Source organism: Schistocerca americana, chromosome 2 (assembly GCF_021461395.2).
Source record: "Schistocerca americana isolate TAMUIC-IGC-003095 chromosome 2, iqSchAmer2.1, whole genome shotgun sequence".
NCBI classification, from domain to species: domain Eukaryota; kingdom Metazoa; phylum Arthropoda; class Insecta; order Orthoptera; family Acrididae; genus Schistocerca; species Schistocerca americana.
In genome coordinates, this window is record NC_060120.1 from 800,788,082 (window position 1) to 800,804,258 (window position 16,177).

The following is a 16,177-nucleotide window of genomic DNA, read 5'->3' on the forward strand; positions in this document are numbered from 1 at the left end:
TGCTGTCAAATTAAGGTATGTTTGTGTGTTTTTTTAGTAGGAACTTTTTAATACAATTTCTTGTGTTACAGAGGAGTGTAGGATGATTATTATTATAATTGGCTCTGAGCACTATGGGACTTAACAGCTATGGTCATCAGTCCCCTAGAACTTAGAACTACTTAAACCTAACTAACCTAAGGACATCACACGACACCCAGTCATCATATTATAATTGTTACTGTCTATACATGGTGCATATACCTGGAAGGGAGCCTCACTGTAAAGTCCTATATTTTTGCCATCATGTGCCTTAATTGACAACTATTCAAACCAAGGGTCACCTTGACATATTATTTGATTTCTCAATGCATTGGCTTTTAATAAAGCAATTGGCTAGCTAATTAAATTCAAGTGATTCTATTGTAATTTTTAAACGCTTGAGCCACAATTTGGATGGTCTCGACCCTTTGTGATACTGCCACCGTTTTCTGTTGTCGTCTATTGTTCTACTTCCCTCTGCTGTCCCAGTGGACGAAAGTTAATATAAGGATTTCGTAACTACCGTTTCTGGACGGTCAGCAACGTTAACTGTCAATCTCTATTAAAAACTGATTATCAAGTATTTCTTTTATTTTTAAAAAAATTATCTTGGTTGTTGCTGCAAAACGTTTTACCTGATACGAAATTTGGTACCAGTAGGTGTTTTAGTTAAATATCTAACTTGTCATGTCCCATCAGTGGCATATATTTGCTGATCCTTTGTTTTCTTATTGTTGCTCGAAGTCGCTTGGTTCAAATGCTTCAAATGGCTCTGAGCACTATGGGACTTAACTGCTAAGGTCATCAATCCCCTAGAACTTAGAACTACTTAAACCTAACTAACCTAAAGACATCACACACATCCATGCCCGAGGCAGGATTCGAACCTGTGACCGTAGCGGTCGAGCGGTTCCCGACTGTAGCGCCTAGAACCGCTCGGCCACTCCGGCCGGCGAAGTCGCTTGTTCTAAACCTAATTGTACATGGCCGTTGATGGCGGTTTCTTTTGATTAAAGAAACTAAAATAAGTCTTTGCTAGTAAGTACGTCATGAGGTGGTTTTCAGTCTGGAACCTGTAACTCACCGTTGTCAGCGAATTCTGACTTTAAATTATTTTTCTTCTCCTTGGCGGGCCTCTTGTTTATATTCCAATTTGGCATTCTGTGTACATTAAGTACAATTTTGAGGCGACCAAATTAGCCGGCCGGATTGGCCGAGCGGCTCTAGGCGCTACAGTCTGGATCTGCGCGACCGCTACGGTCGCAGATTCGAATCCTGCCTCGGGCATGTATCTGTGTGATGTCCTTAGGTTAGTTAGGTTTAAGTAGATGTAAGTTCTAGGGGAATGATGACCTCAGAAGTTGAGTCCCATAGTGCTCAGAGCCATTTGAACCAATTTTTCGACCAAATTACTGTAAATTTATAATTGGCAGCTGGCCATAAATACTGTGCCAGAAGGCCTTGGCCTTTTTAAAGTTTTGGAATTCTACGTATTTTAATATTGCTTTGAGATGTTCCAAGTTGTGATTAAGTTTATATTAGTCTGTGGTGCTAAAAGAACAGTAACCATTTGTCTTTCTAAACTACATTCTTGGTGGAGAATTGTAATATAAATTTATTTATTCTGGATTCCAAGGCACTTTCTAGAGAACCACAAAAGCTTCCAGATCATTTACTAATTTTTTATTTGATGAGTATCGATGTTAATAAATTGTTAAAGTTTTATATGTTTTCATCGGACCAGTACCTTACCACTCAACATACCAGTTCCCTACCGCTTTAGAGAATGTGCATTGAAGGATGTGCTCTGAAACACATGCGCATACACCAGCATTGTACACTGTCGTCAGGTATGGTACAGATCACAGCTTATCCTGCTTTTGAGGGCGGACAACATCTGCGTTTCTTGGTGAGTTGTGAACATACAACACCTTATTTCCCACTTGTTGTTTCACCAGCCTTCAACAAATTTCCATAGATTCTGACAACAGTAGCACATGAATAGGCGAGAAGCTTCACTGTTTCGGAGATGCATTTTAGCAGATGCCAGGCCATAACAATCCGACCTCCGTCAAAACCGTTAATGTCAGTGGATTTTTGCAGTTCAGGTAGAACAGCAGCTAGAATGATTCCGCACCTCTTAAGCTCCACGGGGTATTTTCCTCTTGTGATGTCAGATTGTGTCACGAGTAATTAGAAAAATAAGGGCATTTGATCTGTATGTACAGTATGTTTGATCTGTAGTCTGCAAATTTTTCAGTCTGCAAAGTATCGTGAGGGTCATCTTTCGTTATTTGTGAAAGGTATTTGTGGATTGTAGCCAAGTGAGTTTTGAGACTATGGAGCGAATTTTTTCCAGTTGAAATATGATGTGTTTCCTCTGGATGACATGATAGCTAGACGACTGCCCTAAATGTTGCCTTATATGAGTGTTGAGAGTACAGTGGGAAACAGTGTAATGGGAAGCAGTATAGTGGGAAGCGTTCGTATTAACCGGGAAACCGCGTTTTGAAGAGGTTGCAGTCGATGTAAGTTTTTGTCTGCGGTCATTGACCCCACTTCGGAATCCTACAAGATGGCCAAAAGTAAGACTGTCAGTGTGAATGATTCCTGCTCCAACTCTGTTCCGCTCATATACCGTAATGTGTGTGTGTGTGTTTGTTTTTGTTATGCAGTTGTCATGAATTCATAAGTATTACTGAAGTGGACTGTTGAATCTTGCAGTAGACTAAATCACTTCTGAACGATAAAACGAAATCAGAAGTCTAGTGCCTTACAGTAACACTTTTTTTACCGTCAGTAACATTTTATGGCCAAATCTAGGGGGAGTATGATGGAAACCACTGAAGCAGCCTCTGACAGCTGGCAAATGCGTAATGTTGGGGCTACAACTGTAGTAACGGAGCTGTCTATCCATTGCGAGACGGGCTAGGGTCGGCTCAACGAAATCTGACAGCATAACGGTAAGATAGGTTCTTGTAGTACGATCAAGGGGATTTCTCCACAGACGGATTTGAGTTTTGTTGTAAAGAACGTTACTGGAATGGCGCATCGGTGTAACAAGTGCACTGATAAGCTATATAAACAGCTGTCACTTTGTAACAGAATAATTCATAGCCCAGTAGTGCTAATTGGACGTGGACGCTACACCGGACGAGCAGACGAAAGGAGCCACCAGCAGCTGTCACGAGCTCGGGCCTCCACCGCCGTACCTGCCTCCTGCACTAAGTAAACCTTACGCACTTGGTGCCACGGCGCGACGACGCTATCCTGTGCGCACTTCGTCTGCGAGCCTCACTCCTGCCCTGTCCGGGAGGGGTGGGGGCGGGGTGGGGGGAGCGAGGGGGTGTGGATCGAAACCAGGCACAGTGGCCGCCTTCGATCACTGACAGAGCGGGCGCTGCCGCATCTCATGACATCACAGGCAGCCGTCCACCGATGAGTTGGCTACCGCTCCAAGAATTTCGGCTGATCCGAGCACCGCTGATCCCATGTGATTGTCGCCCTACTCACGTACCAGATCGTGCCTGGGGGCATATGTCTCAGCCAGTTGATTGGGCACTAGCTGTCACCTCGATGGCCGTGTGCCAAGTATCCTCTCCCCTCCCTTCCCACTTGCCGAGAGGGCTGTGGTCGCTGCCCTGCATCTGCAGAGTGCAAAAAAAGTTTGAGTAAAATAAAGTGGTTACTTTGATAGCCATGTTTCCCTGGACCACCACCGGCCTGCAACACTGCCACCGTCCCCCACATCCTGCCATCCTGCACCAAAGCCACAAAGCTACCACCACGTTCGACTTCATTCCACGAATTGAACATCAAATAACAGAAAATGAATGTGTTACCAAGCCTTTTATAGAGATGGCGTTGAAGTAAGTGAAACTGTAGTTGTGTTAATTTGTAATAGTTTGCCCTATTGCGTAAACTGAGTATCAACTTCATCTGCATATTACACTGAAGCGCCAAAGAAACTTATATAGGCATGCATGTTCAAATAAAGAGATATGCAAACAAATTGAAGAGAATCGTTCAACGTGACAGAAGCGCAACCTTTTCGCAAATTGCTGTAGGTTTCAATGCAAAGGCCATCAGCAAGTGTCAGCGAGAGAACCATTCAACGAAACATCATCGATATGGCCTTTCGGAGCTGAAGGCCCACTCGTGTACCCTTGATGACTGCACGACAGAAAACTTTATGCCTCGCCTGGGCCTGTCAACACCGACATTGGACTGTTGATCACTGGAGACATGTTGCATGGTCAGACGACACTCATTTCAAATAGTATCGAGCGGATAGACGTGTACAGATATGGAGACAGCCTCATGAATCCACGGACCCTCGATGGTAGCAGGGAACTGTTCAAGTTGGTGGAGGCTCTGTACTGGTGTGGTGCGTGTGCAGCTGGAGTGATGTGGGACATCTGATACGTCTAGATACGACTCTGACAGGTGTTACTTGTGCAACCAACCAGTGCATCCATTCATGTCCATTGTGCATTCCGATGGACTTGGGCAATTCCAGCAGGACAACGCGACGCTCCACACGTCCAGAATTGCTACAGAGTGGCTCCAGGAACACTCTCCCGAGTTTAAACAATTCCGCTGGCCACCGAGCTCCCAAGGCATGAACATTGTTGAGCATATCTAGGATGCCTTTCAACGTGCTGTTCAGAAGAGATCTCCACCCATCGCACTCTTACGGATTTGTGGACAGCCCTGCAAGATTAATGGTGTCATTTCCCTTCAGCACTACTTCAGACATTAGTCGAGTCCATACCACGTCGTGTTGCCTAGCTTCTGCGTGCTTGCGGCGGCCCTACACAGTATTAGGCAGGTGTAGCAGTTTCTTTCTGTCTTCGGTAGTTTACTTTATGCAGCAGTTCAAAATGGCCGTTGTACGTCATTCAAATGGATAAGTTTTAAAAATTATTTTATTGCGTACGATTTGTGATATACACTCCTGGAAATTGAAATAAGAACACCGTGAATTCATTGTCCCAGGAAGGGGAAACTTTATTGACACATTCCTGGGGTCAGATACATCACATGATCACACTGACAGAACCACAGGCACATAGACACAGGCAACAGAGCATGCACAATGTCGGAACTAGTACAGTGTATATCCACCTTTCGCAGCAATGCAGGCTGCTATTCTCCCATGGAGACGATCGTAGAGATGCTGGATGTAGTCCTGTGGAACGGCTTGCCATGCCATTTCCACCTGGCGCCTCAGTTCATCCAGCGTTCGTGCTGGACGTGCAGACCGCGTGAGACGACGCTTCATCCAGTCCCAAACATGCTCAATGGGGGACAGATCCGGAGATCTTGCTGGCCAGGGTAGTTGACTTACACCTTCTAGAGCACGTTGGGTGGCACGGGATACATGCGGACGTGCATTGTCCTGTTGGAACAGCAAGTTCCCTTGCCGGTATAGGAATGGTAGAACGATGGGTTCGATGACGGTTTGGATGTACCGTGCACTAATCAGTGTCCCCTCGACGATCACCAGTGGTGTACGGCCAGTGTAGGAGATCGCTCCCCACACCATGATGCCGGGTGTTGGCCCTGTGTGCCTCGGTCGTATGCAGTCCTGATTGTGGCGCTCACCTGCACGGCGCCAAACACGCATACGACCATCATTGGCACCAAGGCAGAAGCGACTCTCATCGCTGAAGACGACACGACTCCATTCGTCCCTCCATTCACGCCTGTCGCGACACCACTGGAGGCGGGCTGCACGATGTTGGGGCGTGAGCGGAAGACGGCCTAACGGTGTGCGGGACCGTAGCCCAGCTTCATGGAGACGGTTGCGAATGGTCCTCGCCGATACCCCAGGAGCAACAGTGTCCCTAATTTGCTGGGAAGTGGCGGTGCGGTCCCTTACGGCACTGCGTAGGATCCTGCGGTCCGGTCCCAGGTCGACGGGCACGTGCACCTTCCGCTGACCACTGGCGACAACATCGATGTACTGTGGAGACCTCACGCCCCACGTGTTGAGCAATTCGGCGGTACGTCCACCCGGCCTCCCGCATGCCCACTATACGCCCTCGCTCAAAGTCCGTCAACTGCACATACGGTTCACGTCCACGCTGTCGCGGCATGCTACCAGTGTTAAAGACTGCGATGGAGCTCCGTATGCCACGGCAAACTGGCTGACACTGACGGCGGCGGTGCACAAATGCTGCGGAGCTAGCGCCATTCGACGGCCAACACCGCGGTTCCTGGTGTGTCCGCTGTGCCGTGCGTGTGATCATTGCTTGTACAGCCCTCTCGCAGTGTCCGAAGCAAGTATGGTGGGTCTGACACACCGGTGTCAATGTGTTCTTTTTTCCATTTCCAGGAGTGTAGAAGAAATTTACTTCTGTATTTTCAACGATGCAGAAATTGACAGTTGAGTTCAATTGCACCCATGCTTCAATTTTCACGGATACTTGACCACATTTCTTTTCAAGGTATCCCTATTGAAGGCCGATCCAGAACTGCGGCGGCAGATCAAAATACACAGAAAGTCGGTTATTGCAGGTGGGTCACATAGCTGACGTCACAGGCATATGAGGACAAAAGTTAATTTTTCAAATACAATGTGACACACTGCGTGAGAAATCTTTCTGGTAGACGTCAGATTCGTTCCATGCTATCCAGAAAACAAATCCAAAATAAAATTTCACAGAATTGTTTGGATTGCTTTAAGCGGTATCCAACTGACTGTCTGTCTGGCAAGTGGTAAAACGGTAGGTGAAATCCCACGTGGTATCGCTTCTATATCTGCTAGAATCTTTATGAGAAGCGTTTCTCAGAATGAGGAACAAACACCCTCTTATTTGATGTATTGCAAAGACATAACGGTAACTGATGAGCATCATCCAAATATTTTGGAAGTATGAGAAAGAAGCTTTAGTTTCCAAAAGGACAATAAAGTTACATTGATCTTGCAATGAGAAGGGTGAGGGGTTTGAAGTCCGAATTGTTGGAACATTCTTCCTTGTCAACACATCTTAACCCTCTGACTTTGGGTAATTCCAATATGTAAGTAAATTTGTTGCTAAAATGTTTTATATCCTATGAAAAGTTTATGATAACAGTAAACGGATGTACTGCAGATCTTCCAGAATCCATACGCTAACCTAGACTTTGGAAGCCATATTATGATGTGTGTCACTTCACATATCTGTTCCATTTTCTCTGTGGACGGGAACAACGATTACCGGTAACCCCTCTACCCCCTCCTCCCTTCCCCCGCATGAATTTTAAATTCTAGGTTGTTCCGTCATGGCTATTTTGGGAGATTTATGTGGAACTATTATAAACTATATGTAGTAATTTGTACAGTAAAGGTCTTGATGCAAACGTCACTCTTATTACTATGTCAACAGTATGATCAATGTTTGCAAGACCCTCACTCTCACAGACCGCTGTGACCGAGCGGTTCTAGACGCTTCAGTCTGGAAACGCTCGACCGCTACGGTCACAGGTTCGAATCCTGCCTCGGGCATGGATGTGTGTGATGTCCTTAGGTTAGTTAGGTTTAAGTAGTTCTACGTTCTAGGGGTCTGATGACCTCAGATGTTGAGTCCCATGGTGCTCAGAGCCATTTGAATCATTTGAACCCTCACTCTCTTACTCGGGCGGAAACCTATGTTAAACATTTAGCAAAAGGACAATAGACATATAACTGCTCTCGCAGTGAGAAGACTGAGGAATTTGAAGTACGAATTGTTGGAACATCTGTCCTTGTCAACACATTTGAACCCCTCTACATCTCATATATGAATCATGCGTTTAAGTGTCCCAGACGGCAGATAAATGTTTAAGGAACGGCCGAACAAAGGTTTCGCGAGATAGCTTCATGGGCGTGAATTACATTTTATAGAATTCCAATGAATCGCAGTCTGGCACCTGCTTCTCTTGAACTAGCTGCGTATCGGTTATTTCACTTTTGGTCGATCAGGATGCATGCTCTTGAATATTTTGAGATCGTTACGGTTTCCAGTGACTGATTTCAGACCCTGTAATCAAATATTAGTGGATCTTTAAGCAGAGGTTTCCACAGTAAATTTTTTTGTGATGAGGGTCAGCTATAAAACGTTCGTCCAAACGTTTGTGCCCCTGCAACGTGTACTGCATTTCGGCGCAGTATATCGGTGCTGCAGCTTTCCTTTATACAAAAGCATCGTTTGTCAACAGTTTTACGCAAGAACCGATGTTACTCAACAAGTAGTTTATGCATATCATGAACACGAACGGTCCTATAACAGTCCATAAGAGTTCACCGGAAAGAACAGGAAAGGCACACGAAATTCGAAGGTAGCTAATGATTAGATCTGTACTTACGTTACTACAACTTCTGTCTTTTCTATTTGGTAGCAGTTTTTCATTTTCTAGGTGTTCCTTCCATTTTCTCCTACAATCTAAAATTTTATCACGTACAGTAAAAATTTTTAGTGCTTCTATAATCTCTTGATTCTTTAGTCTGTCTTCTATAGTGGAACCTTTGACACGTTTCAGGAATTTTTCGAAACAGTTGCAGTCCTCACACTGCCCTACGTAAGCGAGACCTGGGTGATTAGCAAAAATCAAGAAAGCCGTATTCAGGCACAAGAAATGAAATTCCTGCTCTGGGATCTTCCGGAACAATGACAAGAAGAGTTGTACATTTAAATGATTTCTTAGAAAATGAAATGTCAGAATGGAAGTGGAATCCACTAAAGCTTGTTCGATTTGTAAAGGGAGACATATATTTCTAAATGAATGTTGTTACATTCTTGGCGTCAATACAAAGTTATTTGATGTACTTACACTCATTTTCATTCCAGACTGCAACATATTTTTCTTTAAAGATTTCAATTGTTGTTTTAGCGAGTAATATTTGTAGAATACTGCTGTTGGTGTGAGTAAGTTATTGGAAACTGGACGACACTGCATGTAGGTGATGATCTTTTACGTCTCTATTTTCGAAAGTAATGAAATTTGGACGCTGTTCTTGAAGTAAGTAAAATAAAAATACTTTTTACGAGAGTTGATAGCAGGTTTGATTTGAACTGTGGTAGTGGTGGTCTCTTAGAGTGTGACGTGGAAAAAAGTATTTCTCGTGAAACACAGTGCTTAACTTTCCTGTTCATTATCTTAGTAATTATTTACTGACGACACACGTTTTTGCCCGGTATGCAGGCGACCGAATTTGACGATATTTAGTTTATAAAATACTTCGTTTACGTCATGGAACTAACAAGCCGGAGAGTGAGCGTAAGCTGAGCTGCCTACTAGGTTTCGCTTCCGCTTCTGCTTCTTTACGATCAGACTTGCTCGACAAGTGTAGGATAAACACTCGTGTGTTGTTCGTGCTTGTACTCTTGGTTTCTGAGCTGTGTGATGTGTTGGTCTCTGGTGATGTGAATGGAGTGTTTCATCACACTCACGCAGCAGGTCGCTGCCTGCGATAGAGTCGAGCAGCGACTTGAATAGGCAGAAGGCAGGAGCATGTCCTCCCTTTGCTCGGGGTGAGAAAGTGACCGGTGGATGTAACACTGCGCCGTGACTGCAGCGCTTCTATCGTCGATAAGAACGCTACCGTCGGAGGGAAAGGGGGTGGGGTTGCATCTGTGGTGGCGCCTGCTAGAGGTTAGCATGCTGAAGACTGCCGATTACAATGTTGCCAAACACACTATATGTGTGCATTTTTCGCCGCCTGTACTGTCTCCGTTGGAGAAATGCCAGGGTGCTGGAGAAAGACTCCGATGGTCGTCCAAGTCAACCGGAAGCAGAAGGAGCCCGCGAGCGCCCGGATATACCGTATACCACCGAATCCAGGAAGAGGTTTTTTCGGAATTTTCGTACCCAGAAGTGGGGAGTCGTCTTGTGTTCGCGACATACAACGTGGAGTTTTTCTTTTCTTCGTCGATTAAAACCACGAGCTTCCATTAAGACGTTACTCTCTGCTACGTATACCGGATCATCCATGAACGTACCATTTCACTTTGAGTATTGTTCTATGATAGCAGCAAGTGTTTCTCGAACCCGTTTTTTATTCAGTTGTTTGACCTGTAGATCCTACTTCTGAAGTGTGTAATAAAGTGTGTAATGGATCGTGGTGTGGAGCAACGTGATTCAACATCGAATTTTTGAACAGGATATAGGCGTTACTCAAGTTCCAAAATCGTGCTTGTTCGGTGTCCTGAAGCAACAAACCATCGTGCCACTTCGTTGAAGTACGGAGTCACAGAAGCCAATGTCCAGAGCTGGTGAGAGCACAGAGGGCATCTGAAAAAAGCAAAGACGACTAGGAAAGATTTAGTCGTTCAGATAGTGGACGTCTCGAAAATACTGAAATTGAAGTAATGGTATTCGTGTGCGAGGAACTGCAGACGGAACGGCAGTTTTCCGTGATGAGATACGAATTGTCGCAGGAACACGGTGTCCAGTTCAAAGCCAGCTCTGGGTAGTGTATAGGGATGATGCGACGCAATGGACTTGTGCTGCTACTTCGAACATCCCTTGCTGAGCAACTTCCAGCATCGTATGTGGAGAAGAATCAGTGACACGTTCAGAGACATAGAAAGGAAGATGCTTACCTCACAGGCCGAATCGGAAACGCTGACAAGACACTCGTTTACTTCGAAATGCCGTCCAGTACGACAGTTGAAGAGAAAGGCGCCAAACGTGTATCGGTTCGCACCACGAGCAATGAGAAATCGCGAATCACCGTGATGTTGTGCGTGCTTCCCGATGGAACAAGGATGCGACCCTACCTAATCTTCAGTTTGTGCCAAAGGAAGATATGCCACCTGTTGTCATATTTCGTATCAGCGGATGAGGATACATGGCCAATGAGTAGGTTATAGATTGTCTTCATACAAAATGGAACTGAAGGTGAGGTGTTTTTCGTGGATTGCTGATGCTTCACCAGCAGTGAAGACAGAAATCCCGAAATTAAACAGAGATTGTTCCAGGATGCATGACTTTGCAACTACAAGTCTGTAAAGATCATCTGTAGCAGCTGTACAGCAACTCGTTACTTCAAGGTGGTCGAGCACTGACCACTACCGGGAAGTTGATGAAGCCTTCAGTATCTCTAATTACGAAATGGATCCAGACTGCTTGGACACGCACATCCAGAGCATCAGTTGTGAACAGCATTAAGAAGTGCTGTGTAACAAATTTGTTGGATGGGAGTGAAGAAGATCTACTAAGGGAAGAAACGGAAAATAACTAAGGCATCTGCAGTGACACTGGTGATTCTGTGGACCATCCCAGTGAGGGAGACTAAGTGACATCTGTATCTGACGAAATGAGGTCTTTATCTGATTCGCCGGCCGCAGTGGCCGGGCGGTTCTAGGCGCTTCAGTCTGGAACCGCGCGACCGCTACGGTCCCAGGTTCGAATCCTGCCTCGGGCATGGATGTGTGAGATGTCCTTAGGTTAGTTAGGTTTAAGTAGTTCTAAGTTCTAGGGGACTCATGGCCTAAGATGTTAAGTCCCATGGTGCTCAGAGCCATTTGAACCATTTTTTCTTTATCTGATTACATTTTCAGTTACCTGTAATAAGGTAGCAATTTGAAAGTTTAGGAAATGAACCTAGCAAGTGTATAGGGGCCTAATGATTTTCTGTAATCCCTTGTTGAAAAAGGGGGGCGAGGCGGTCGTCTTGTATTTGGAGTCGTATTTGATTAGGAAATACACGGCAATAGATTCCGCCTCTCGACACATTCAATGGTCAACTCTGCATTAGATAGGGATGACGGGATATTTTTGATCAAATAATGTATGCACGAGCAACTAGAATAGGTCTATAGAACAGAAATTGCAGTTGATGATAACAAACACAATGCCTGGCAAAAAATTAATATTTCTATGTATATAGCTCGGCGAGAGTGCAAACCTAACTCAAAAGCAATGGATAGATAAAGGTGAATAATGGTTTGGTTAACGTTAAAACTGGGAGGACACATTGGTCTCGTCCCTGTGGAGTAAGACTTCAATGAACGGCTGAGGCAAAGATGATGTTAGAAAGTAGATTCGAGTTCGAGAAGCTACTTTCGTTCAACTGTTGAAGTATACCGGAATCTAAAATGCACTTCGAAATGGATCACAAGTTTCTGAAGCTGTACTTTGGGGCATATGGCAGGAGGACGTTTAAAGTTAAGTGGACATAAAGTGCTATTAAGGAAATACTATCACGGATCGGAGACGAAGGCTGTCTTTGAAATCCTCTAGAGGAAAATGCAGCTGAATGCGAACACCATTAGTAATATTGAAATAGTTGCTGGCAAGGGCAACATAGAGGAAAAGTTATGTGCAGCGGATTATAGTTGATATTCGAGGACGGAACTGAAATGGACGACAGAGAGGAAGAGACAAAGGTCGATGACCAGCTAGTCGAAAGATTGTCCACTCAAAATAAATTTGCGAGAATCTGTTTTTAGTTGTACCTTGGTCTTCTGCCTGATAACTAAGTTTACGTCAACGTTAAATTCTACTTGTAACGTTCGTCTGTTTCGTGGCACATAAGCCTGGCATCAGTGATCGCAGTTGTTGCAATCTCCCGAGCAAATCCCATCGTACTGGGCCAAATTCGAGCCTAATGGCATCGTTAAAAACCGAAAGCGCTGTTTCCGACGCCAATGGCGTTCTTTACGAGCTCGTATTGGTTTTACGGTGTTGATTTCATCCGCTGTTTTCAGTGTAACAGTGGACGGAAGTTAGTCAGTATTCTTACTTACGAGCCCGAGTTTCTCTAATTGTAAGATCCTCGTCATTATGTGAGAAATACTTTGGAGGAAATAAAAGGTTATTTATCTTGATTTGCTGCGTGGATGGTCAGAATTTTTAGCCTAAGCGTCTTCGCACTGCACACAGCCTTTCTTCTAACGTCTCTCATTGTACATCGTTGAGAATTTCTACGACCCTGCCACACTGGCTGAAGAAATAACATTGTTCTTCTTATTCTTTTTTATATCTTCTGATAGTACAAATTGGTAGGGTCCCACATCCAACAATAATTTGGAAGTCTGTTGTAGAATTTTAGAACACATTTTATTGTGACGTTCCTGGATACCAAGAAATTCTTCTGTGAAATCAACATGGACTTCCGAATCAAGAGGGGTTGGGGTGGGGGGAGGTGAGGGTGGGGGTTGAAAACTGGCTGATGCCAGATTATAGGGTTCAGTTATGGACTGTCGCCCAAGGTAAAAAATGAGACCGCACGGACTATCCAACCAGCTCTATATAAAACTTCTGGGTAACTTCGGAAGCTACAGGAAATTGTTCACTGATGATAATTTTGTATAAATTAAAGTCGCGTTGTTAGAAAATTTCAGTGAAATCCAGGAACAGCTCTAGGAAAAGGAAGGAAGAATGAATCCGGTTCAACTTCCCGTCGACATCGAGATCATTACAGACGATGTAAGAGTTCAGATTGTGTCAAGGATGGGGAAGGAAATCGACCGTGCCATTTCAAAGGAACGATACCGGCGATTTAGGGAAATAACGGAAAACCTAAATCCGGATGGCCGGACACCGGTTTGAACCGTCGTCCTCCCGCATGCGAGTACAGTGTGCTAACCACTGCGCCACCTCACACGATCAGTAACAGCTCCAGGGGATCGATGTTTGGTGCGGGGAGTGGCAGTTGACTTTCAACACAAACAAATGTAAAGTATTATGCATGGAACAGTAAACCTCGGGTTCTGTGAGGAATCGAACTGCCATGCACAAAACAACTTGAAACATCTGGTTTAATGTAATGCGTAATATGTCTGACCTTAACTACGTAAGTCAGAAAAAGTTTAGAAAAGATTTAGTATTATGTTTAAAATTTGTTGATAGTCGCTAGGTGCTATCATTATCGAACATTAGATGAGTATACTCTGGCTAATTTGCGCTCCATTTTAAGCAAAATTAGTTTCTCACTCATCTCGATGTTTGTAACGTCATACTTCCTGAGATGTGATTCGTACAGTGATACAATTTCGCTGGTGCATTCAGCGACATATACGGGTACTGTCTGCAAATTTTGCTTGCAATAGAATTAGTTGTAAAGAAGTAATAAATTAAGAAGTCATGCATGATGCTGAGGTTTTACTACATGAACAGTGGAAATGTAGTAAGCGATAAATATTTTTCCTCATCATTTTGTCGGGTTTCCAGCAAGAAAACGTTTATGTAAAGGTTTGAAATTGTGTGTAACATCTTCTGGAAATCGCCAAGTGCTCTCATTCACAAATTCTGGATGAGTATAGTCTCTTGTTACACATAAGATTATAATTCAAAGAGTAGATTATGACAGCATTTTTAATTTTAAAATTCGGGCAATAATTAAAGAAACATTGAAAATAAAGATTTGCCTGTCCCTGGAAACTGTTAGATAGGTAATCTGCAACTGGGCCCTCTATACCTTATCGATGAACCGGGATAGCGGTTTGGTAATGTTTGATAAGCGGAAAACTTAAAACTGGGGGACCGTCACCGAAATCAGTCCAAAATGGTTCAAATGGCTCTGAGCACTATGGGACTTAACATCTATGGTCATCAGTCCCCTAGAACTTACAACTACACTGCTGGCCACCGTAAATGCAACACCCTGAAGGAAGCATCCGAATCAAGTGAAATTTACACCATGGGCTTGCAGCGATGAGATATGCAACTGATTAGAATTTCAGCGCAGACGCACCTCATAGCGCCATTTAAGGCTTGGCGATTTCGACGAGTGTACGTTCGGCACGTGTGTTTACCTTGTGGCTATTTCACAAGACGATCAGTTATGCCTCATAGACAACAGCGAACATAGTTTGATCAAGTATCCGAGTTCGACAGAGGAAGAATAGTGGCTAACCGAGATTGTGGATTATCATACAGAGAAATCGCTAGTCGTGTTGGACGAAACCAAACAACTGTAATGCTGATATGTGACCGTTGGATGCAAGAGGGTACGACGGACCGACGTGGTCGATCGCATTCACCTCGGTGCACCACTGCACGTGCTGATAGGCAAATTGTGCGCATGGCAGTGACGGATCGCTCAGTGACATCCTGAACCATAGCACAGCACATTGCGTCTGTAACGCATCATCCAGTGTCTTCGCGTACCATTCGACGCCGTTTACAGCAGAGTGGTCTGTCCGCAAGACGTCCATTGCTTCGTCTACCATTGACGCAGAACCACAGACGTCTCCGTCGCCAATGGTGTGATGACAGACGGATGTGGACGGCAGAATGGAATGACGTTGTCTTTACTGACGAGGCACGCGTCTGTCTGCAGCACCACGTTGGTCGGATTCGAGTGTGGAGACACCGTGGAGAGAGGATGCTGGACAGCTGCATTATGCACCGCCACACTGGTCTTGCACCGGGTATTATGGTATGGGGCGGTATTGGATATTACTCTCGCACGCCTCTAGTACGCATTGCCGGTACTTTAAATAGCCGGCGCTACATATCCGAGGAGCTGGAACCAGTTGTCTTTCCTTACCTTCAGGGCTCGGCCACAGCCATATTTCAACAGGATAATGCACGACCACATGTGGCACGCATTGTCCAAAGGTTCTTCGTCAATAACCAGATTGAATTGCTTCCCTGGTCGGCTCGCTCTCCGGATCTTTCGCCGATAGAAAACATGTGGTCCATGGTTGCTCAACGAGTGACCCAGATTACATCCCCAGCTGCCACACCAGATGATCTTTGGCAACATGTGGAAGCTGCTTGGGCTGCTGTACCCCAGGAACACATCCAACGTCTCTTTGACTCAATGCCGCGATGTGTGGCAGCGGTGATCTCCAACAATGGCGGCTACTCTGGCTACTGATTCTGGCAGGAACTACATGTCACAGACGTCTGTAAACGTAATCATTTGATACTTGGTCAACATGTTATCTACAAAATAAATTTTGTTGTGCTACCTCTTGTCTTTCTTGGTGTTGCATTTACGGTGGCCAGCAGTGTACTTAAACGTAACTAACCTAAGGACATCACACAACACCTAGTCATCACGAGGCAGAGAAAATCCCTGACCCCGCCGGGAATCGAACCCGAGAACCCGGGTGCGGGAAGCGAGAACGCCACCGCACGACCACGAGCTGCGGACCCGAAATAAGGCACAGCCATTCAAGAGCTAGGAGTACGTGTGCGGAGCGATAAGGTGGTAAGATAAATAAAACTGTTTCTG